The sequence below is a fragment of the Polyodon spathula genome, chromosome 46 (assembly GCF_017654505.1).
Source record: "Polyodon spathula isolate WHYD16114869_AA chromosome 46, ASM1765450v1, whole genome shotgun sequence".
NCBI classification, from domain to species: Eukaryota; Metazoa; Chordata; class Actinopteri; order Acipenseriformes; family Polyodontidae; genus Polyodon; species Polyodon spathula.
In genome coordinates this window covers 1,848,772-1,871,275 of record NC_054579.1, presented here as the reverse complement: position 1 = coordinate 1,871,275, position 22,504 = coordinate 1,848,772, and the positions used below count along the sequence as shown (strand labels likewise).

Sequence of the window (22,504 nt, the reverse complement as noted above, 5' to 3'; positions counted from 1 at the left end):
GGTGCAAAGATTAGTTTTATTTGTTTTGTCCAGTGCCTCAGTCCAGGGACGAGCCCAGCGCGTGTTGCAGTGCTGGTAGTAACTCGTTAGGGAAGGTCTGTGAAATTGTGATCGCTAATGAAATGATGGGTGCCAGTTGTTTCTGACAACCTCCTCTAAAGCTAAAGGACCAGCGCCGCTGTGCAAAGAGGGTTAAGTTTTCTCTCTCTCTGAAGACAACTCATTTTGATCCATAAATGGGGTGGGGGGGTATATGACTGAATATTAAATTTTTTTTAATAAATATTTTTGGCATTTTTAAATAACGCACATGCAATCTTCTAATACAAACACATTTAACATCTGTTCCTGATTGTAAATCTAACCTCACAACCACACCTGCATGATTACATCATACAAGTATGATAACAAATGGTACAATGTTGTTTACACGTCTCTGTGATAAGCTGGCAGTAATGTTTATATCCTATATCTATTCTTGTCATTCATTTCTAAATGGGCCCCACATTTTGAAGTAATTTAATGTTCCTGTGTTTGTCTGGAATACATACAGCAGCAGATGTTTCCATTCTGTGAAGTTGGACATTTCTCTGCTTTCCAATATTTAAGGATTATTTTTAGTATCAAAGAACAATATCTTAAGACAATATTAATATAATTTCAAATAGATGGCATCCCACAAGGTGTTACACCCAGAATGCAGAAACACTAGCTGTGTATCACTGTGTGCTTTACTTGGAAATATCAGAAATGCATTCCTGAATTTGTTGCCATATTGCGTTATTTTAACAGCCCCAGAATGCATGTTCTCAGTTTGTAACTTGCATTTCTCAGATTCAGAGGATGCAGTTGGTATGAATTTAGACGTTTTTAACTTGGTGTAATAAACTGTAATTATTTGATATTGAATTGGCCTCAGCCCTTTGTTTTGGGTAACATTGTTATCATGTGTCCAAGCCCTTCCCATTAAGCATCGGCTATAATAACCCCGAGATCTCGCTGCCAGCTTCCTTTTATTTTTTCTATTGCCATTTTCAGAAGGATTTATCAAAATGCCATTTAAAATATTTTCTGTAACACCGATGAAAGTATTTATTGGGTGAAATGTTTGAAGCTTTTTAGTTTTTGTTGTCCCGGCATTTTATGAACACACTGTTGTTTTTGTAAGTAATATAAAGATTTTATTAGTAATTCCTTCACACTACAGAACTGTTCCTGGGTTGTTCTTAGCCCAGCACGGGCCTATTCTAACGAGTATGATTAGGCATTCAAAACATGTGCCAGTGTAGTCATGACTGTGTGGTGAGCAGGGGGTGTCGCACAGTCAGGGGAGCGCCTTCCCCCGTATAGTAGGTCTCAGAGGGAGTATATGTATTGTATACATAACATGGTGTGTACCACACAGTCACCCTCAGGGGAGGGCCCCTCTCCTGTCTCCCCTGGTATAGTGTTTGTATTGTCAGTGGGTACCGGGATACACACACATCAGGGGACCACACGGGGTCCCTCAGTGTCCTCCAGTCCCCTCGTGTTGTCCCCATTTGGTGTGTGTCAGGATCATACACACAGTACAGGTAAACCACAGGTCCCCCTCACGTCCCCAGGTGTCACAGAGAGGACCTATCACAACAGTCAGGGGTCACCCCCAGGTGCGCAGGGGTCCCAGAGTGTCTCTCCTGGTATATGTATTGTATTGTATTGTCGTGTGGTGTGCAGGGGGAGTCACACAGTCAGGGGAGCGCAGGGGTCCCAGAGTGTCTCTCCTGGTATATGTGTTGTATTGTCGTGTGGTGTGCAGGGGGAGTCAGTCAGGGGAGCGCAGGGGTCCCAGAGTGTCTCTCCTGGTATATGTGTTGTATTGTCGTGTGGTGTGCAGGGGGAGTCACACAGTCAGGGGAGCGCAGGGGTCCCAGAGTGTCTCTCCTGGTATATGTGTTGTATTGTCGTGTGGTGTGCAGGGGGAGTCAGTCAGGGGAGTGCAGGGGGTAAATGTGTTGTCGTGTGGTGTGCAGGGGAAGTCAGTCAGGGGAGCGCAGGGGTCCCAGAGTGTCTCCCTTGGTATATGTATTATATTGTAATGCTGTGTGGTGTGCAGGGGGAGTTGCACAGTCAGGGTAGCCAGGGGTCCCTCTCTCCTGGTATATGCGTTGTATTGTATTGTATTGTATTGTATTGTATTGTATTGTGGTGTGGTGTGCAGGGGAGTCAGTCAGTCAGGGGAGCGCAGGGGTCCCAGAGTGTCTCCCTTGTTATATGTATTATATTGTAATGCTGTGTGGTGTGCAGGGGGAGTTGCACAGTCAGGGTAGCCAGGGGTCCCAGAGTGTCTCTCCTGGTATATGCGTTGTATTGTATTGTATTGTATTGTATTGTATTGTATTGTCGTGTGGTGTGCAGGGGAAGTCAGTCAGGGGAGCGCAGGGGTCCCAGAGTGTCTCTCCTGGTATATGTGTTGTCGTGTGGTGTGCAGGGGGAGTCAGTCAGGGGAGCGCAGGGGTCCCAGAGTGTCTCTCCTGGTATATGTATTGTATTGTATTGTCGTGTGGTGTGCAGGGGGAGTCAGTCAGGGGAGCGCAGGGGTCCCAGAGTGTCTCTCCTGGTATATGTATTGTACTGTGGTGTGCATAGGGAGTCAGTCAGGGGAGCGCAGGGGTCCCAGAGTGTCTCTCCTGGTATATGCGTTGTATTGTATTGTATTGTATTGTATTGTATTGTCGTGTGGTGTGCAGGGGAAGTCAGTCAGGGGAGCGCAGGGGTCCCAGAGAGTCTCTCCTGGTATATGTGTTGTCGTGTGGTGTGCAGCGGGAGTCACACAGTCAGGGGAGCGCAGGGGTCCCAGAGTGTCTCCCCTGGTATATGTGTTGTATTGTATTGTCGTGTGGTGTGCAGGGGGAGTCACACAGTCAGGGGAGCGCAGGGGTCCCAGAGTGTCTCTCCTGGTATATGTGTTGTATTGTATTGTCGTGTGGTGTGCAGGGGGAGTCACACAGTCAGGGGAGCGCAGGGGTCCCAGAGTGTCTCTCCTGGTATATGTATTGTATTGTGCTGTGCATAGGGAGTCAGTCAGGGGAGCGCAGGGGTCCCAGAGTGTCTCTCCTGGTATATGCGTTGTATTGTATTGTATTGTATTGTATTGTATTGTATTGTATTGTATTGTCGTGTGGTGTGCAGGGGAAGTCAGTCAGGGGAGCGCAGGGGTCCCAGAGTGTCTCTCCTGGTATATGTGTTGTCGTGTGGTGTGCAGGAGGAGTCACACAGTCAGGGGAGCGCAGGGGTCACAGAGTGTCTCCCCTGGTATATGTATTGTATTGTATTGTCGTGTGGTGTGCAGGGGGAGTCAGTCAGGGGAGCGCAGGGGTCCCAGAGGGTCTCTCCTGGTAAAGGCATTGCCGTGTGGTGTGCAGGAGGAGTCACACAGTCAGGGGAGCGCAGGGGTCACAGAGTGTCTCCCCTGGTATATGTACTGTATTGTCGTGTGGTGTGTAGGGGGAGTCAATCAGGGGAGCGCAGGGGTCCCAGAGTGTCTCCCCTGGTATATGTATTGTATTGTCGTGTGGTGTGTAGGGGGAGTCAGTCAGGGGAGCGCAGGGGTCCCAGAGTGTCTCTCCTGGTATATGTATTGTACTGTGGTGTGCATAGGGAGTCAGTCAGGGTTGCGCAGGGGTCCCATAGTGTCTCTCCTGGTATATGTATTGTACTGTGGTGTGCAGGGGAGTCAGTCAGGGGAGCGCAGGGTCCTGGCTGTGCCAAATAAATTATCTTTGATTCCACAGAGAGTGTTACGTTGACTGTGACGCTGTAATTAGTTAGTGAGGCAAAATCTGTGCTACTGCACACCTTACACCAGATGCTGGTGTGCTCAAGCAGATACCTGCAAGGCTGACCTTTGTCTTTCCAGGAAACTGGAGCTCTCTGACATCTGCTGTCAAACTCATGGGTGTCGTAGCAATTGGCTTGATCAAGGGATCGGAGGACACCTCCTGTGTGGGGAGTTGCTGCGGTGAAGGAACAGAATTAGACTTTCTAGGTTATTAAATAAGTTTTACTACTAGTTTTTATTTACACCATTCAGCACGTTATTGTTTTTCTAACTTGAACAGGTTTGAGGTAAATTCTGTACTGCTTCTTGATTGGAAGCATTGGTCTTGCAGTTATTGCATTCATTCTGGGGAAGGGAAGAGCTGAGATTTATCCATGGTTAACAAGAAGTAGAAGTATCTGTTAGAACAGGACAGGATACAGCCAGGTATAGCAGTGCAGAGTTACAGGACAGAGTTAGAGAGAGTTAGATATGAGGTGGGTATTGGGAAGACGGTATTGCGATATGTTGTGTACATGTTGGAATTCAACGCAGAATGATGCTGATGTTGATTTTTATGGAATTTAAAGTATTAGAATGTAAGAAGACACATTACTCTCATATGAAATGCCCAGTACCTAATTTTTCTGTTGGATCCTCTGACATACGTGCATGTGATCCCAATCTGAAAAATAAAGAAAAAAAAGTGCTGGTTTGACAGCTATTTAAAATTCTCTAAAAACATTGATTTTAAATGATGTCATTTCAAAATTGTTATGTCTTTATTTTCATCTTATATCAAACGTGTTTTTCAAAAGTGCATCCCATGACTGTGGCCATAAACACGGGTTTAAAGCTGCTTCATGTATCGGTCAGTGCAGAGACTGGGGTTTGGATAAAAGAATGGCCTTGCTTTTAAAATTGAATATATATATTACAAAAGCATAAATCAGTGCTACACTCCTATCTAAAATAAGAATAATAAATACTGGTAAGTAATGTTATAAGCTATTTATGTATCTGTTTGTTTTTCACAATTTACAGTAGTAGAACCGCTTTATTTATTTTTATTTATTATCTGAGATCAAATGCGTTACAGCCAGGGGGAAAATTTAAGATATTCAGAGTGTAGTGTAAAATGACATTGTCCTGAACAGTGGCGGCTCCTTGGGGTAGGCAAGGGTGGCGGCTCCTTGGGGTAGGCAAGGGAGGCACTGCCGCCTCAAATTTAAACAAAACATAAATTAAAAAAAAATGACACACTGAGTGATCTCATACATTTACTTTTATTTGCATAAATGTTGCTTTTTTTGCTGAGAGCAATATCCGCTGACGGACAACCTGGCATCTCTGTGCTGCAGTGCTTCATACAGACGCTGCCACTAGCGGAGGACAGGGGAGATTTTGCCTGCTCCTCAAGAGTGATTAGCCAATCATATTCCTCCTACTTTCATCTCGCAGCGTTACACTTAAACAGCAAGAGGAGGCAGGAGGCGGGCCAATCATTGTCCACACTCTGCCTGAAATCTAGCGTGCGTTGATTTGTGTGGAAGGCGGTAGTAGAGAGAATGAGAAGTGAACGACGATACCGGTAACTCTTATTTTCATTTTTTTGTAAAGTTTAAAAAAAAAAAAAGCATCACCAAGTGCACAAATGCGTAAAGTGCTTTATTTCAACACTTGGTTTTCTGATAGATAATGCTGTGGCGTTTGACGAGTAAGCTTGTTGGTTGGCAGTGAATTAGACTGAATTGTTTTCCTATAATCGTCCTCTTGGGGGTTTGTTTTATAATTGGTATTGTCTGCTTTCACGATTGCATGTTCAGTTACTAGCGCTTTGCTTTGGCGTATTGTATAAAACAAACAGAAGTGCTCAGGTAAATTGCAGTATTTGTATGAATAGCTGCCAATATTTTATGCCTCCCCAATTTTTGGGGCCACCAGCCTGGTCCAGAACTGTCAACAGATAGTCTTTTAAAAATAAATGTAAAAACAATTAGAATTGCACTGATACGTTCTTAAATTGGTGACAAATAATTACTGAGCATTTGTGTAATTTAATAATTGTATTGGATGCAGCACTACCATGCCATTGCCAGACACCACTAATATATACAGGGCAGTAGCCAGCCATGAAAAATCACAAAGGCCAAGGCCCATGCACTGCGGCTAAGCAATGTGTAAGAGAGCATGAGTAAATCATTAATAGTATGATTTTAACCGAGGCCTGTGCCTCGGGGGCCTTATAGCCGCCTATGGCCTGATATATATGAGGGCTGTTCCAATTAATCAACTAAAGAGTTAATCGCAGATTAACTTTTTTTTAAATTGAATTGTGCAGTTCTATATGTGTGTGTAAAAATAAAATCAACCAATAGAACTGCATTTTTTTTCCGCGGCAGTCCAATCATAAGTGAGCAGAGGCAGGACATACAATTGAAGTTATTTTAGTAGATTTAACCAATGGGAGACTCAAAGATCTGCCTCTTGTTATACAGGTGAGCAGAGGCGGGACAGAAGTATGTTAGGTCAGGGCAGTGGAGCAGCCCAGCCACCCCAAAAAATGATCTAACGAAGCGAAACCGTGCTCAAAACCAATGCCCGATTTTAACCATTTCCATGTAAACATTAAGCTAGTTTTCTAACATTACCAGATCTTTCATCACAAACAGTTCTACACCAGATTGTAACAAGCAAGAGAGCTGCAAACAACACTTTACAGGCAAGGGTCTCTCATCGCCAGCTGCACCTGCACTAACCTGAGCGTTTGAAATGGAAGCATTGTCACACTCTCGTGCTGTTAATAACATTCTGAACTACACAAGAGTCAGGTTCGGTTTCTGTTCATGTCTCTGGTGTTGGTGGTTTAGCTTTTTTGTTGTAGAAAAACTCCAAACGTAGCTGTCTTTACCATTTTAACAGGGCTCCATCAAATTAACTTTGTCAGCACAAATAGGTGCTAAAAACTGAGTGAAAGTACACACTAGAACAAATATAATGGTGAAGGGTCTTGCACTCTTTGGTTAAGGTTTGAAATAAACTGCGCACTTACATATTCTCTACCCACTTACAGAAAACATAAAATATAATATTGGCAGCAGGAGAACAGGAGATCCAGTAACTAAATACACTGTTGTGCAAAATAGTTGAAAAAAAAGAAAACTTCTGATTAAAACAAAAAAAGGAAATCTAGAGCAAAGGACTTGAACTCTTAACACATGCATCAGATTTCGATAATAAGTAAACAACTATATAATTCCATTTGTACTTATGGTTCTTTTGTTTTGAACTAACATTTTGTGTTCAAAGCAAAGCAAACCATTTTATTTAATCTCACAAGTCCTGAGTAATTAGCGGTTGACTGGCGCAGGGCTGCTGGTGGTAGCTGCTAGCTTGTTGTCTTCAGACAGTTCATCAACAGTTTTCTGCCGTTTTATATGTCGCGTCTCTCACTCAGTGTTATCACGTTGCTCGTCCGTTCGGACTGTAAGGTGTAATAGTATCCAATCAGAAGAGTTCAAGGTTGAGCCTCTCATGAATGAGAGTAAATAGCCCAATCACAAACAGAAATCTGAAACGAGCTACATTTCGGGCAATATCGCTTATTATAGAGAGAGTTGTTGAGAATTATATTGAGAATTCAATGCTATTTCAAATTGCTTTTTACAAACACACAAAAAACGGAGACATTGTAGCTGATTTGGTTACTAATCAATTTTCAAGAATTCTATCAGAAAAAACGGAGGTACAGGATACACTAGAAATACCTGAACTAATGAAGGCAAAACATTTTCAAATAGAGGTAATTATATGGAATTACTTTCTCTGCTTTCTGACTGACAGCATGTCAGCAATCACTTGTCAATAGCCACAGTGTTCTCGGGTACCTCTAACAAGATTCCGAACGGCTTCATCTCTTCGGTGCCTCAGGTCCTGCTAGATTCAGAAGTACAAGAAGGAAGCCAAGTATGTAGCTATGTAAACGACCGATGTTCTGTGAAGATGTGTTCCATTTACAAAAATAAAAATAATAAATTTAGTTTTACATTTAGATTTGTCTACTTTAGGGATGTCATTGTTTTGCGCCTCTAGTACCACAATTTTGAAGTGACTCAAATTTGTTGGTTGTTTTGATTTCTGGTGGTTGTGTTTGACGAAGTTTCTTTCTTTCCCTGCTTCTGCCTACCTGAACCCAGCTATTCGGACCTTCTATCTCTCTGGTGGCTTTCAGTGTGTTAGGGGTGATGCAGACTTCCATGAATTGTGGGTGTGCCAGCTCCTCAAGATCCCGTTGCTGTCTCACTTCTTCCAGCTTCATTTCTAGCATACTTACTAGTTTATGCAAGTCCTGGATTATGCGGATTTCCCACATCATGCAGGTGTCACATATTACTGGCTTGAAGACCAATGTTAATTTTTTTTTAAGTTTAGGTTCGTCTGCAGCTGTCAACCTGCTTCTAAACTGCTCTGCACTTTTCCACGCTGTCGCTGGGAACACTGCCTCGTTTATAGCTGCGTTGTTCTGCTGTGCTGTTGGCTCCCCCCCACCCCCCCAACCCCCCCCCCCCGTTCTCAGAACGACACTGACTTTGAATCAGCTGCTCCGAGTTCCAGCTTGTTTATCAGAAAAACACACGCAGCTGTTTGACTTTGAGCTGCAGTGTTTTCCCAGTGTCCTGTGTTTTTGACTAAAGCAATTAAAAATGTAATTTCTCCTTACTGCTTCTAAACTGCTCTGCACTTTTCCACGCCTGTACTTCTCCCACGCTGTCGCTTCCACTTACTCCAGTTAAGACTAGATTAGTCTCTTCTAACCGTAAAACTCCTTTGATTAACAGTACTGTCCATCAAATGAAAAGAGAGTGTAAATGGAGGGTGACAAAATGACATTATGATATGAAAGATTATTTATTGAGGTATAGTAATGTTATAAGAGCAGGAGATGTGCTTATTTCTCTAATCTTATTGAGGAAAATAAAAATAATTCCAGGGTGCACTTTTTAACAATAGATACACTGGTAATTCCTTCTTTACCACGTGTAACATTGAAGTATCTTCAACTAAGTGTGAAGAATTTCTTAATTGCTTTTGAAGTAACTTAAAAAAAAAAAAATGATGGTGAAAGTAGATTCAAGAAAATGCACAGAGTCATTTTCTTCAGCAGTTGCCAGGTTTATTGAAATATGCAGGGAGTCTGGTCCCAGGTACAGGACAAACAGAATACTCATCATTACAATTTTTGCATGACATTAAATACCCTTCTGTATAGATGGTCCACCTCCCCTTTCTCTGACACTTAACCAATTGAAAAGATAATTTAATTTATTGTGTGAGTGTTAATGTGTGTGTGTGTGTGTGTGTCTGTGTGTGTAGTCTAGTGTGACCACCTCAAACTGAACGCAGTTGGGATTCAAGGAAACACATGTACATGGATTAGGGAGTGGTTAACATGTAGAAAACAGAAAGTACTGATTAGAGGAAAAACCTCAGAATGGAGTGTGGTAACCAGCGGTGTACCACAGGGATCAGTATTAGGTCCTCTGCTATTCCTAATCTACATTAATGATTTAGATTCTGGTATAGTAAGCAAACTAGTTAAATTTGCAGACGACACAAAAGTAGGAGGAGTGGCAAACACTGTTGCAGCAGCAAAGGTCATTCAAAATGATCTAGACAAGATTCAAAACTGGGCAGACACATGGCAAATGACATTTAATAGAGGTGTAAGGTACTGCACGCAGGAAATAAAAATGTGCATTATAAATATCATATGGGAGATACTGAAATGGGAGAAGGAATCTATGAAAAAGACCTAGGAGTTTTTGTTGACTCAGAAATGTCTTCATCTAGACAATGTGGGGAAGCTGTAAAAAAGGCTAACAAGATGCTCAGATACATTGTGAAAAGTGTTGAATTTAAATCAAGGGAAGGAATGTTAAAACTGTACAATGCACTAGTAAGACCTCATCTTGAATATTGTGTGCAGTTCTGGTCACCTCACTATAAAAAAGATATTGCTGCTCTAGAAAGAGTGCAAAGAAGAGCGACCAGAATTAATCCTGGGCTTAAAAGGCATGTCATATGCAGACAGGCTAAAAGAATTGAATCTGTTCAGTCTTGAACAAAGAAGACTACGTGGCGACCTAATTCAAGCATTCAAAATTCTAAAAGGTATTGACAGTGTCGACCCAAGGGACTTTTTCAGCCTGAAAAAAGAAACAAGGACCAGGGGTCACAAATGGAGTTTAGACAAAGGGGCTTTCAGAACAGAAAATAGGAGGAACTTTTTTACACAGAGAATTGTGAGGGTCTGGAATCAACTCCCCAGTAATGTTGTTGAAGCTGAACCCTGGGATCCTTCAAGAAGCTGCTTGAGATTTTGGGATCAATAAGCTACTAACAACCAAACGAGCAAGATGGGCCGAATGGCCTCCTCTCGTTTGTAAACTTTCTTATGTTCATATGTTCTCTGAACTCAGTGCATTCTTCACACTCCTGGAGAAAAAAGGTCCATACATCTGCCTTTTGTTATCTTCTTGCGACCCCCTTTGATCCTAGTGGCATTATCTCTTTCGATCTCTCTGAAGTCTGTAGAGCGTGTTCCCTTCTAGTCCACAGCATTGTTATCTTGTTAGCTTGCAGTCAATGTTGGGCAAGAGCTTGTAGACGCAACGTCTCTATCAACTGTTAGCAGTGCATGCAATTTGAACCAAACAGTCTGCTATCTGCAAAATTAGTCTCTTTTCAGAAAAGAACACCAGTATAGGTCTGCCAGTTCACATGCGTAGCAAACTGCTAATCAATTCTCGATCCATGTTTTCCAACAGCTTTCAAAATATAGTCCATTTAGGGATCAAATGTCAGTTTATGGCCCTGACTTAAGTGTCCCAGACAGACTGGGGGAAACGCTGCAGGAATATTTTGCTTTGATTACTGCTGAGGAATTAAACATGACTGTAATGCAGATGAAATCTACAACTAGTACAGTACCTACACGTCATATCAGATGAAATAACTCGTTTATCACACTCGTTTAACAGTCACTGAAGTCAGTCTTATAGGGTTGGATGTGTGAGTGCCGACCTGTATATATTGTTGTGTAGCATTATAATGTTCATTAAAACATATAAAAAAAAAAGTCTAAAATGCAAGAAATTACATTTTAACCTAAACCTTAGATTTAACAATCCTATAGTAACAGCAGACCTGGCTCTTCCGAAGAAACAAGCCTTTGTTATAAACTCCTATCTGCTATAACCACACATAGTACAGCACTAGCAATGGCAGGTGCTGTAGTCTGGTCCCTGGTTTTAATTATTGGAGCAACTCAAACCCTCCCACCCCATGCTGAAGCACTGCTTTACTGACAGTGCGACTATGAGCTGTGGACCAGAAGAAGAAATCCATTGTAACGGTAGGAAAACTTAATCGATAACAAAAAATCGATAGCGTGGAAAATCCTATGACTGTTTATCCCCATTTAAACCAATCGAAGCCGGCGTTGTTGAGACGCATTGAGTATGGGAGTTTAGTTTTTCTCTGCATTTCTGCTGATTGGAAATGCCTTTCAGAGTACCAGATAAACTGCTATTCCCAGAAGACCCTGCACTCCTGCATGTCTATTGCATTATGACAACAGTAGTGTCACTAAAGACAGATCTATTTCCAAAGTTTCATATTATACCACTTCCTTTCTCTGTGAACAAATCTAGTGGTGTGTTTTTTTTTTCTTTTGTTAGTGTTTGTCGTATTTTATATTTTTAGCCCTTCCCCAGCAGTGTTTGTTCACTCTTTGCCTTTAATGTATTTTATTATTTTGTTACTTTAAGTTCAGCAAATTAATTTGATAGGATGGGCTATTTGTCTGCCTTTCTCCAGCCTTTACAAAAAAATATTGCAAATGCAAATTGCTAGTGACGTGGTCTTGAAATCTAGATGCTTGTTGTGTGCATTGCCTTTTTAAATATACGCTGGCAGTGTGTAACAGTTACGTTTATTAGAATAAAACGATGGGCTACTGGTTTCTTTTCAGTGCTGGATAGTGGGGAAAATGTGTTTAACAGTTGAATTGGAGTAAACCCTATTTAGACTGCACTTATAGATCTCCTTGCTCTACCCTGATGCACTGGACATGCCTGACCTCAGTACCATTTTACTGGCTCCTCAGCTGATGCACTATTGCAGTACTAATATGTAATTGTAGAGATAACTTGTAATCCTAACTTGTTACATCCATACTGTATTTTAGTAGTAGTATTATTTGCACTTGCTGTAAACTCTGTTGTATTTAAATATTAATATCGCATTGTAACTCTGTACAGTACTGCCCTGTAACACTTACAAGTCACCTTGGATAAAGGTGTCTGCCAAATAAATAAATTTAATAATAATATGGAGTGTTGTGAGTCAGAATACAATAAGATTCTACTGCTGCTGGGAGTTTAAGGGGACCCCAAGCCCTCTGCCTTTTTTCATATACACCACCAACTCTATATCACGGGTGTCGGGGTCCAGTACAAATCCGCTGTATATCGAGGGCCGCGAGAGACCTAGAGAAAAACGAACAGGCTAATAACAAATACTGTACTACCACTCCCTCGTTTTATCAGGGGCGTCGGGGTCCAGTATAAATTCTCTGCACGACCTGCTTTTTCTCATTTTTCGTTTAAAAAGCAGCTCACTATTTTAATTTGTACTGCAGAGGGTAATTGCTTCTCATTAACTTCAGTCTCCAATTAATTTCATGAACAGAATGATATTAATGCTTTAATTGTCCTGATTATTTTAGTTTTGTGGTGTGCAGTACAAAATAAAACAAACAGTAATTCTAAGTGAAGATGTCTATGGATAGTGCAAATAAAGCAGGCGCAGTTGAGTTAGACTGCAAAAATCGGGAGCCATCTCCTGAATCTAGCAGGACCTGAGGCACCGAAGAGATGAAGCCGTTCGAATCTTGTTAGAGGTACCCGAGAACACTATGGCTATTGACAAGTGATTGCTGACATGCTGTCAGTCAGAAATCAGAGAAAGTAATTCCATATAATTACCTCTGTTTTGAATAATTGGTGCCTTCATCAGTACTTCTGGTGTATACCTCCATTTTTTTCTGAGAAAGTTCTTAAATGGATCCGTAACCAAATCAATTACATTGTCTTAGGACATTTTTTTTTAATTTGTAAAAAGCAATTTGAAATATTTCTTCAAAGTGCTCAATATAATTCTCTATAATAAGCAATATTGCACAAAGCAGCCTATATATATATATATATATATATATATATATATACACACAGAGTGTGTATAGCTTGTAACAATAACAAATCGGTTACATTTTAATGAAATTGAATATTCCATGAAATTAAAAATGTGTCTTGTATATGTTAATTTACTGTCAAGAACGTAATCTGTGGTGTTGCTTCTAAAAGTTACTGAGAATGTGTGTCTGTGAACAAATACAGGATGATGATGCAGAGATCATATTTTGTTTTAAATCAGTCCCAACTGTAGCCATCTGTCTTGAGCGAAACTAATAATATTTAATATTACTACGGTGTCAAATGCCGCTGTTTCAGAATTTAAATTTTTATATTTTTTGGTTTTGAGTAATGCACTATCCACAACCTTTTTTGTTTTTGATTGTCGTCCGAGTCTAAATGCCACTGGATCGTAGCTTGACGTATGTGATCCAATGAAACACTGCTTGACTTTTTTGAGGATGCAACATTGATAATGGATAACTGTAAAGCATATGACGTGGTTTATTTAGATTTCCAGAAAGCTTTTGACAAAGTCCCGTGTAAAAGATTAATTCTCAAACTGAACGCAGTAGGGATTCAAGGAAACACATGTACATGGATTAGGGAGTGGTTAACATGTAGAAAACAGAAAGTACTGATTAGAGGAGAAACCTCAGAATGGAGTGTGGTAACCAGTGGAGTACCACAGGGATCAGTATTAGATTCTCTGCTATTCCTAATCTACATTAACGATTTAGATTATGGTATAGTAAGCAAACTTGTTAAATTTGCAGATGACACAAAAATAGGAGGAGTGGCAAACACTGTTGCAGCAGCAAAGGTCATTCAAAATGATCTAGACAAGATTCAGAACTGGGCAGACACATGGCAAATGACATTTAATAGAGAAAAGTGTAAGGTACTGCATGCAGGAAATAAAAATGTGCATTATAAATATATGGGAGATAGTGAAATTGGAGAAGGAATCTTTGAAAACGACAGAGGAGTTTTTGTTGACTCAGAAATGTCTTCATCTAGACAATGTCTGCCCCAAGATATTTAACGTGTTTAACCATCGAATGTCTGAAGGTAAAACTGTATCCTTCACTGCAGCATTCGAGGGCATTGGAGCAAACCTAGACCAGTTCATCCTGAAAACAAACTTGAATCATCAAAAAGAGACAAAAGGTGGGGGAGTGATTGGGGAACATTAACAAATAGCAATACGTCATCTGCATAAAGTGAAATATGGTGCTGTGTATTATTGAGAGTGACAGGGGAACGAGTGATACATTGGCGGATCACCTGAGCTAATGATTCAAGTGACAGGGCAAACAGCAGAGGGGATAGCAGGAAGCCTTGACGAGTATGCCTGGAAATAGCGAACTGGGGATGAGGATTTAGTACCTGTGAGCACCATCGCAGTGGGATTGGCATATAGTTTTAACTATATTAATAAACTCAGTACATAGACCCATATAGGCTAGACTCGATCAGAGGTATTCCCATTCGAGATGGTCAAAAGCCTTTTCGGCATCTAAAGAGCGAGCAGCACACAGGGTGTCAACATCCACGGCCATGTGAATAACATGAAGAGGGTGGCGAACATTATCGGAGGCTAAACGAGCCTTGATGAAGCCTGTTTGAGCGTGATGAATTAGTTTAGTCATGTGGGCTTCCAGACATAAAGATTAACATCTGCATTTATCATTGAGATGGATCAGTAACTTGCCCATATAGCGGGATCTTTATCTTTAAGTAACAAGGAAATGATAGCTGAAAGAGTGGAAAGAGCCCTTGTCTATAGCAGTATGTATCATTTTCAATAATGATGGTCCCAATTGATTCCAAAAAGTAAGAAAAAACTCAGATGGGATTCCATCAAATCCTGTGGATTTGCCTCTGCTCATGTCCTGTAAAGCCTCCTTCAATTCATCCACGGAGATTGGAGCACAGAGTGCAGCTGACTCATCGGCTCAAAGGCGTGGCTGGTTAAGTTTTTGAAGGAATTGTTTACAATTATCTTCATCAAAAAGAACCTCAGAGCAGTAGAGTTTAGAATAAAAGGAGTGAAATTCAGAGTTTATTTGAACGGCATCAGACGCTATATCTCCCTACGTGGTCTTGATAGACGAAACGTTCGATACGACTGAGTCTCATAGCTAGGAGGTGACTAGCTCTGCTACCATTAAAGTAGTAATGTTGTCTAGATCTGTGGATAAGAAACTGCGCGTTGTCTAAGAAGGAGATGAAGTTCTTTTTTTGATAAGATCTACTTCCAGCTGAAAGGCCTCAGAGAATGAGTTTTGTAATGTTCCAAGATGGCTAGTCTTGGTTTCTAGTTCTACTGATTTTTACTGAGGTTTGATTTGTTGAGGCGAGTAAAGTGGCAGTGTCTTTAATAAAACGCTTAACTGCCTTTCCACAAGATGAGGGATCATCTACTGTACCGAGGTTGAAGCAGAGAAACTCGTCTAGTTTGGAACGTTGTGTTGTTGGAGTGATTTTGTTCTGTAAGTGTGGTGTTGAAACGCCACCATGGGGCTCGAGTAGGAATTTCAATAGGGTAAACCTGCAATAGTTTGCGTGATGATCTGAAAGTGACATAGGGAATAGTTCTGCACTATGTACTTCAGAGAAAAAGGATTTTGATGCAAAAATGAAGTCGATCCTAGAGAAGGATTTATGTCTGACGGAGAAGAAAATTAATTCTCTCACTGAAGGGTTAAACACACGCCAGACATCAACTAGAGCTAAATCAGAAACGAAGCATTGCATAGCAGAAGCAACGAGGTGCTGTGTATTGCACTGTGCATCCTCGACCGGTCTAAAGTAGGATTTATCACTTTGTTAATGTCAGCACCAAGAATTAATTTAAGATCTGATCGGTCTAATAATATTTTGGTCAATAAATTTAAAGAAAACCAGATCAAATACCATCGGGGCATACACAGATACAAAGGTGACTTTTTACCTGAAGTAATAGTTTTAAGACAAGCCACTCTCCCATCTCGATCTCCCTCCTGTACCCAGAATAGTAATCTGGATATTGTGTCGTAATACAGTTGGAGCGCCTTTCATTTTGTTTTCTGCCAAGGGGGAAGCAGTCGCATATAGTATTTATTGGCTAGTCTCGGTGTGTCTTGTTTAAGGTTCCTGAACCATGTCAACATCATTTATTTTTCCTAGTAAATCTAGGCAAGCAATGTGCTTATTAGGGGAATTTAAAACTCACACATTATAAGATAATATCAAAAGATTAGTCATCCATCCATTATTAACTGCTTAATGCTTTACAGGGTCGTGGAGAGCCAGAGCCTATCCCGGCAGACACAGGGCGCAAGGCAGGGCTACACCCTGGATGGGACGCCAGTCCATCACACACACACACACACAGAGGGCAATTTAAAATGACCAATCACCCTGAACAGCTTGTCTGGACTGTGGGAGGAAACCCACGCAGATAGGGGGAGAACATGCAAACTCCACCCAGACAGACCCCCTAGGCAGCAGCACTAAGCACCATAACACGTGCCTCCCATAAGATTAGTCATGGGAGTTGAAAATAAATTCATAAACATGTAAGCATGACGTCAAATGATACAGGAGACATCACTGCAACCATCCCTAGGATTCAGCAAAGCAATACAGTAATAATCTTAACGTCCTCATCTCACCCCCTCCCTCCCCATAGCCCACCCACAGACTTGAAATTCCCACAGCATCGAAAAAACAAAATAAACATGCCTGTTAGATACCCTAACATGGCAATCAGCCGAAGCTTAAAACAGCTAAGCCTTGGTGAACATGCCATAAATAGAACCCACTTTGGTTGGAATGTAACCAAGATATACGAGCTAACGCACTTAAACGCCTATGAAGTAAGAAATAAACTGAAGGCCAATAATTACTCCTCAGTCTTATCGGTAACCTCAAATATATATATATATATATATATATATATATATATATACAGTGTGTGTGTATTGCATGGTCAAGAAAAGATTGCATGGTCAAGAAACAGCAGTAACAGAAGCTGTATTGCAAAACAGTGCTCATAGATTCAGCTTTATATACTCGGGATTAAGCACTAGAGAGTTGACGAAACCCACACAGAGGAAGAGGAATTAAAAACAAAACAGGAACGTATGAATTTTAATGATCACTGTGTAGTCAAAAGCCGGAGCACAAAATGAAAAGACCAGCTGTAGAAAACCCCATTACACAGGGTATGGAGGAGAAACGTTGCTTCTAGAGATTTGCATGAAAAGCCTGAGCATCCTGTGGTGTGTTGCACAGAGTTTGCACTTCCTTGTCGAGTCGAGCTGGATATAGTAAAAAATTCTGTACTCCATCTTGACGTAAAGACATTTGGATTTGTGAGAACGCTTTCCTGCGCAGTACAGTGGCTTTTCAAGTAGTCTGGAAACAGCAGCAGTTTATCATGACCGTATGTAATCAGGGAGTTAGCTTGATGAAAGGCTTGGATTATCGCTTGTCTATCAGTGTAGCGAAGTAGTTTGAAGATTAGGGGACGAGGTCAGTCCCCTTGTATCTTGGAACTGCTGTGTATGCGATACGCCCTCTCTGTTTCTATAGGGCTCTGTGTGGCTAAAGCAAGGAGCCATTTTGGAAGGTTAGCGTGAAGAAATGAAATTGCATTATCTTTCTTTGCTCTTTCAGAAAGCCCAATCAAGCAGAGATTAGACCTCCTGTTTTGGTCCTCAAGTTCAGCCAGAGAGGGCTGTAGAGAACAAATATTCTGTATAGCAGCTTTGACATTGTCCTGCCACTGCACTGTCTGCACAATGTCGACTCTTATTGAGCGTCTGCATCGTGGTGGCGATCGCATCCTTTGTGTTTTGCCTCCAGCAAGTTACTACATATAGTGTACATGTCAGAGCGTAGGGCCCTGATATCGACAATAAGACCAGATATTAATTCCTTCTCACTGACAGCCCCTGAAAGCAGGTCCCCCATCACCTCCTTAAGCATATGGATTAGTGAGACAGATCTGTTGCGATTCTATCTGCAACTCAGAAGCTAAACCCAACATATATACAGCTCTGGAAAAAATTAAGAGACCACTGCAAAATTATCAGTTTCTCTGGTTTTACTATTTATAGGTATGTGTTTGGGTAAAATGAACATTTTTGTTTTATTCTATAAACTACTGACAACATTTCTCCCAAATTCCAAATAAAAATATTGTCATTATAGAGCATTTATTTGCAGAAAATGACAACTGGTCAAAATAACAAAAAAGATGCAGTGTTGTCAGACCTTGAATAATGCAAAGAAAATAAGTTCATATTCATTTTTAAACAACACAATACTAATGTTTGAACTTAGGAAGAGTTCAGAAATCAATATTTGGTGAAATAACCCTGATTTTCAAGCACAGCTTTCATGCATGTTGGCATGCGCTCCACCAGTCTTTCACATTGATGTTGGGTGACTTTATGCCACTCCTGGCGCAAAAATTCAAGCAGCTCTGCTTTGTTTGATGGCTTGTGACCACCCATCTTCCTCTTGATCCCATTCCAGAGGTTTTCAATGGGGTTCAGGTCTGGAGATGACAGGGTCTTGATCTGGTGGTCCTCCATCCACACCTTGATTGACCTGGCTGTGTGGCATGGAGCATTGTCCTGCTGGAAAAAACAATCCTCAGAGTTGGGGAACATTGTCAGAGCAGAAGGAAGCAAGTTTTCTTCCAGGACAACCTTGTATTTGGCTTGATTCATGCCAAAGCTGCCCAATTCCAGCCTTGCTGAAGCACCCCCAGATCATCACCGATCCTCCACCACATTTGCACCAGCCAACCATATCAAGAGCTCTGCATAACACTGGCCTGTATGGGAGGGTGGCAAGAAAGAAGCTGTTACTCAAAAAGTACCATCTGAAAGCACGTCTGGAGTTTGCCAGAAAGCATGAGAGTGACCCAGCTGCGATGTGGGAAAAGGTTTTGTGGTCAGATGAGACCAATATAGAGCTTTTTGGCCTAAACTCAAAGCGCTATGTGTGGCGCAAACCTAACACTGCCCATGCCTCAAGACATACCATCCCTACAGTGAAGTACGGTGGTGGCAGCATCATGCTGTGGGGATGCTTCTCATCAGCAGGGACTGGGAATCCTGTTACAATTGAAGTAAGAATGGAAGGAGCAAAATACAGGAAAATACTGCAAGAGAATCTGCTTCAGTCCACTAAAAAACTGAAGCTTGGGATGAAATTCACCTTTCAGCAGGACAATGATCCCAAGCACAAGGCCAAAGCAACATTGGAGTAGCTCAAGAACAAAAAGGTGAATGTCCTACAGTGGCCCAGTCAAAGTCCTGATCTCAATCCCATTGAGAATCTGTGGCACTATTTGAAAATTGCGGTCCACAAGAGTTGTCCAACCAACCTGAACAACCTGGAGCAAATCTGCCAAGAAGAATGGGCCAAGCTGGTACATACTTAACCCCAAAAGACTTAAAGCTGTTATTGCAGTGAAAGGTGGCTCTACCAAATATTAATGTGTAGGGGTTGAATTCTTATGCAAGCAAGATATTTCAGTTTTTTATTTTTCTTAAAAATATTTCCCAACATAACCAATGTCACCTTACAATAATTGAGTTTGAGTTCAAGTGTTTTAAAATAAAATATCGAACAGAACGAAATTTCAGTGTACCATTTGTACCATATGAGAGAATTGGTCAGGGGTCTGAATACTTTTGCAAGCCACTGTATGTGTGTGTGTGTGTGTGTATATATATATATATATATATATATATATATATATATATATATATATATATATATATATATATATATATATATATACATATATACACACACACACACACACACACACACACACACACACATAAAGTATTGATGGTTACTAGTAACACAAAAGCATTTGAAATGCTTAATTTTCAATTCCAGTACTTTGACTGCTGTGGATTCAGTGGCTGTCCAATCCACAGTTCTCTGTCCCTCAAGCCACAGTTTCAATTGAATTGCAAAATGAATCAATTGAAAGACAGAGGGTGCCATCATAGAAGGGTTTGTTAAAGGCATATGATCAATGATCAATTCAGAAAAATAACAAATTCAATGACAGACGTTGTTTTTGTGTCTTTTAAACACTTTATCAAGTTTATTTTTGCAGTTTAGCACTATTGAGTATCTGTAGTTACGGATGGCACAGCTATCAGTCCGCATAAATGTTTAGTTTTATCAAAGGAGAGGTTCAAGCCCGTTGCGGCTGTGATTGTTTGCTTGGCTCGCTCTCCTCTGTGGAGAGGCGGTGACTGGCTGCAATTGGCTGGCTCTTCCAGCATTTCAAGGTTTTGCTTCTTTAAAAATGGGTGACTGGTCAGTTTCAAAACCCTTTTCTGAACCACAGGAAATGAGAGCAGACACATGAGCTGGGATGTGTAGGTGCTGGTTGTCCCTTTTTTTAAATGTTTTTTTTCCCGTTTCTTGTATTTCTCCATTTCACTTTGACAGCGCAGCTGTGGTGTTTAAACAGTTTGTTCTGTACAGTTTATTTGTTAGTTATAAATGAATGGAATAGCCAACCAGAAGACGTCGTAGGGTCTAAAACACGGGAACATTTAAAAATACATTAAAATTGGATTCACCCAGTAGGGAAAGTGGTGTGCTAACAAAAGGACCAGTCTTGATGGGCTGAATGACCTTTTCCCCAGTGGTTGAAGTGGGGCGGTATGTGCCAGTATGCATACTGGTAAAAACAAAATAAATAAATAAAACATGGGAGGTATGCCATATTGGCAAAAAAATAAAATAAGGAAGTTTCACTATTGCTGCAAAAAAACCTACTCGCACATCTTGTTTCACATCAGCATCAGCCCATCAATACAGTGACATTCCCTGTCAGGAGTGCTAGCATGGAAATTCACAGGAAATACGTATTAAGAGGCTTGCAGCACCTTCAGAGTCCGTTTGCTGTCTATGAAGTTGCCTAACACAATAGAATATCTTTGCTATACACAATAGAATTGGGACTGTTTCTCCTCATTGCGCTACAGTGGACCCTGCCTGCCAGGCACCTGGTGAGATCAGAGTACTGCAGTACTGGCCTTTGTCCTCTAGAGGGCGGTAGCTCACTGACATCTGGTCTTGTGTTCCTGGGTGAAAAAGAGAAAGCTGGCTTGGTCGTGGTATCGGAGGATGCCCACTGAACCTTCAGTTCTCCTGAGTTGTGGGGAATTTCTGTGGAGGGAACATTGGACATTCTAAATTGGGGAGAAAATAATTGAACACTCTGAAATGTATATTAAAAAAAAACAAAAAAAGACATCATCCAATTCTTTAAGTGTGTGTGGAAAACTAATCCTCATAGTGGAGGCTAGATGTGCCAATTTCTGCATGTAGAGAACCCTAATCCAACTCTGATCAAACTTGGTTAGAGCTGCCTCATGCCAGTGAGTAACACAATGTGAGGTGCTGCATGTCATGGCGATTTTGCTCGTTTTGTGTTTTTTTTTAATACTGTTCGCCCCATTGAATGTGTTACCGACAGTCTTCCTTTTTACTTTAACTAGTGTCTGTTTTCCTAACAAGCCTTTTTAGCATTTGAAAATGCACTCTGCAAATGCTGCAGTGGTGGTGAGATGCAAGGATAGCGAGCAGTATGCAGAAAAGTGCTGCTTTGTGCAGTGGGCTAGGACGACCGTGGTGCTGCTCGATACAATGCACATGTGAAGTGGCTGGTTTATTTTGGGCAGCTCCCGTTTTCATTGAGCTGGAAAATTCCACAAGCAGCTTCACTCACATGCTTGGGAGCAGACTGCTTTCATTCAGAGCCATAATACACCCTTCTCAACAACCAGACAATTAAGGCTTTATCGTATTGATGAGCTCAGAGACGTAGTCTCCCAGTTAGATCTGTGAGCATTAATATATCAAAATCATTCTGTAAAATAAAAATAGCAAACCGCTCAATACCCAAGGAGGGCAGAGGTGCAGACAGGTCAGCAGAGAATTCCAATACAGAGTTTAAAGTTTTAAATCTTTCTTTTCAACACACACACGCCTATCTTAATGTTCCATTGAATAATCACATTTAGGGCAATTCATTAAATGTTTCGAAACTTTATATTGTTGATATATATATATATATATAGTAAGGTACCAGGGAGGGGGTTAAAATCCTTCCCTGCGTGAAACCTTGTTTGAATGCACATCTGGGTATTATGGGGTTTAATTGTGTAATTGTTTAATTGTTTTGTTATCCCCTGCACCTGATGGTAGTTGTAAATTAGAGCCAGGTGCAGGGGATTTAAGAGAGACAGGCAGTTTGTTCAGGGCTGCTGTGTGCAGGGAGGCAGAAGTTGTGGTCTGCTTCCAAGCAGTCAAGGTAAAGTGCTGTAGGAAACCGTGGAAGTTTGAGTTACAGGTAAACAGCTTAGCTGTCCTGGTTCAGTTAGGTTCCAGACTGTATAGTTAGTGCTCCGGG

General features: G+C 41.2%; 2 protein-coding genes across 5 annotated transcripts in view; both read left to right on the top strand.

Moving 5' to 3' along the window:
- Positions 1-22,504, top strand: part of pla2g6 (phospholipase A2, group VI (cytosolic, calcium-independent)) — a 196,481-nt gene that overhangs the window by 96,776 nt on the left and 77,201 nt on the right. The window lies entirely within an intron of this gene.
- Positions 1-22,504, top strand: part of LOC121306181 (transcription factor MafK-like) — a 31,841-nt gene that overhangs the window by 5,042 nt on the left and 4,295 nt on the right. The gene's annotated exons all lie outside the window — the stretch shown is intronic.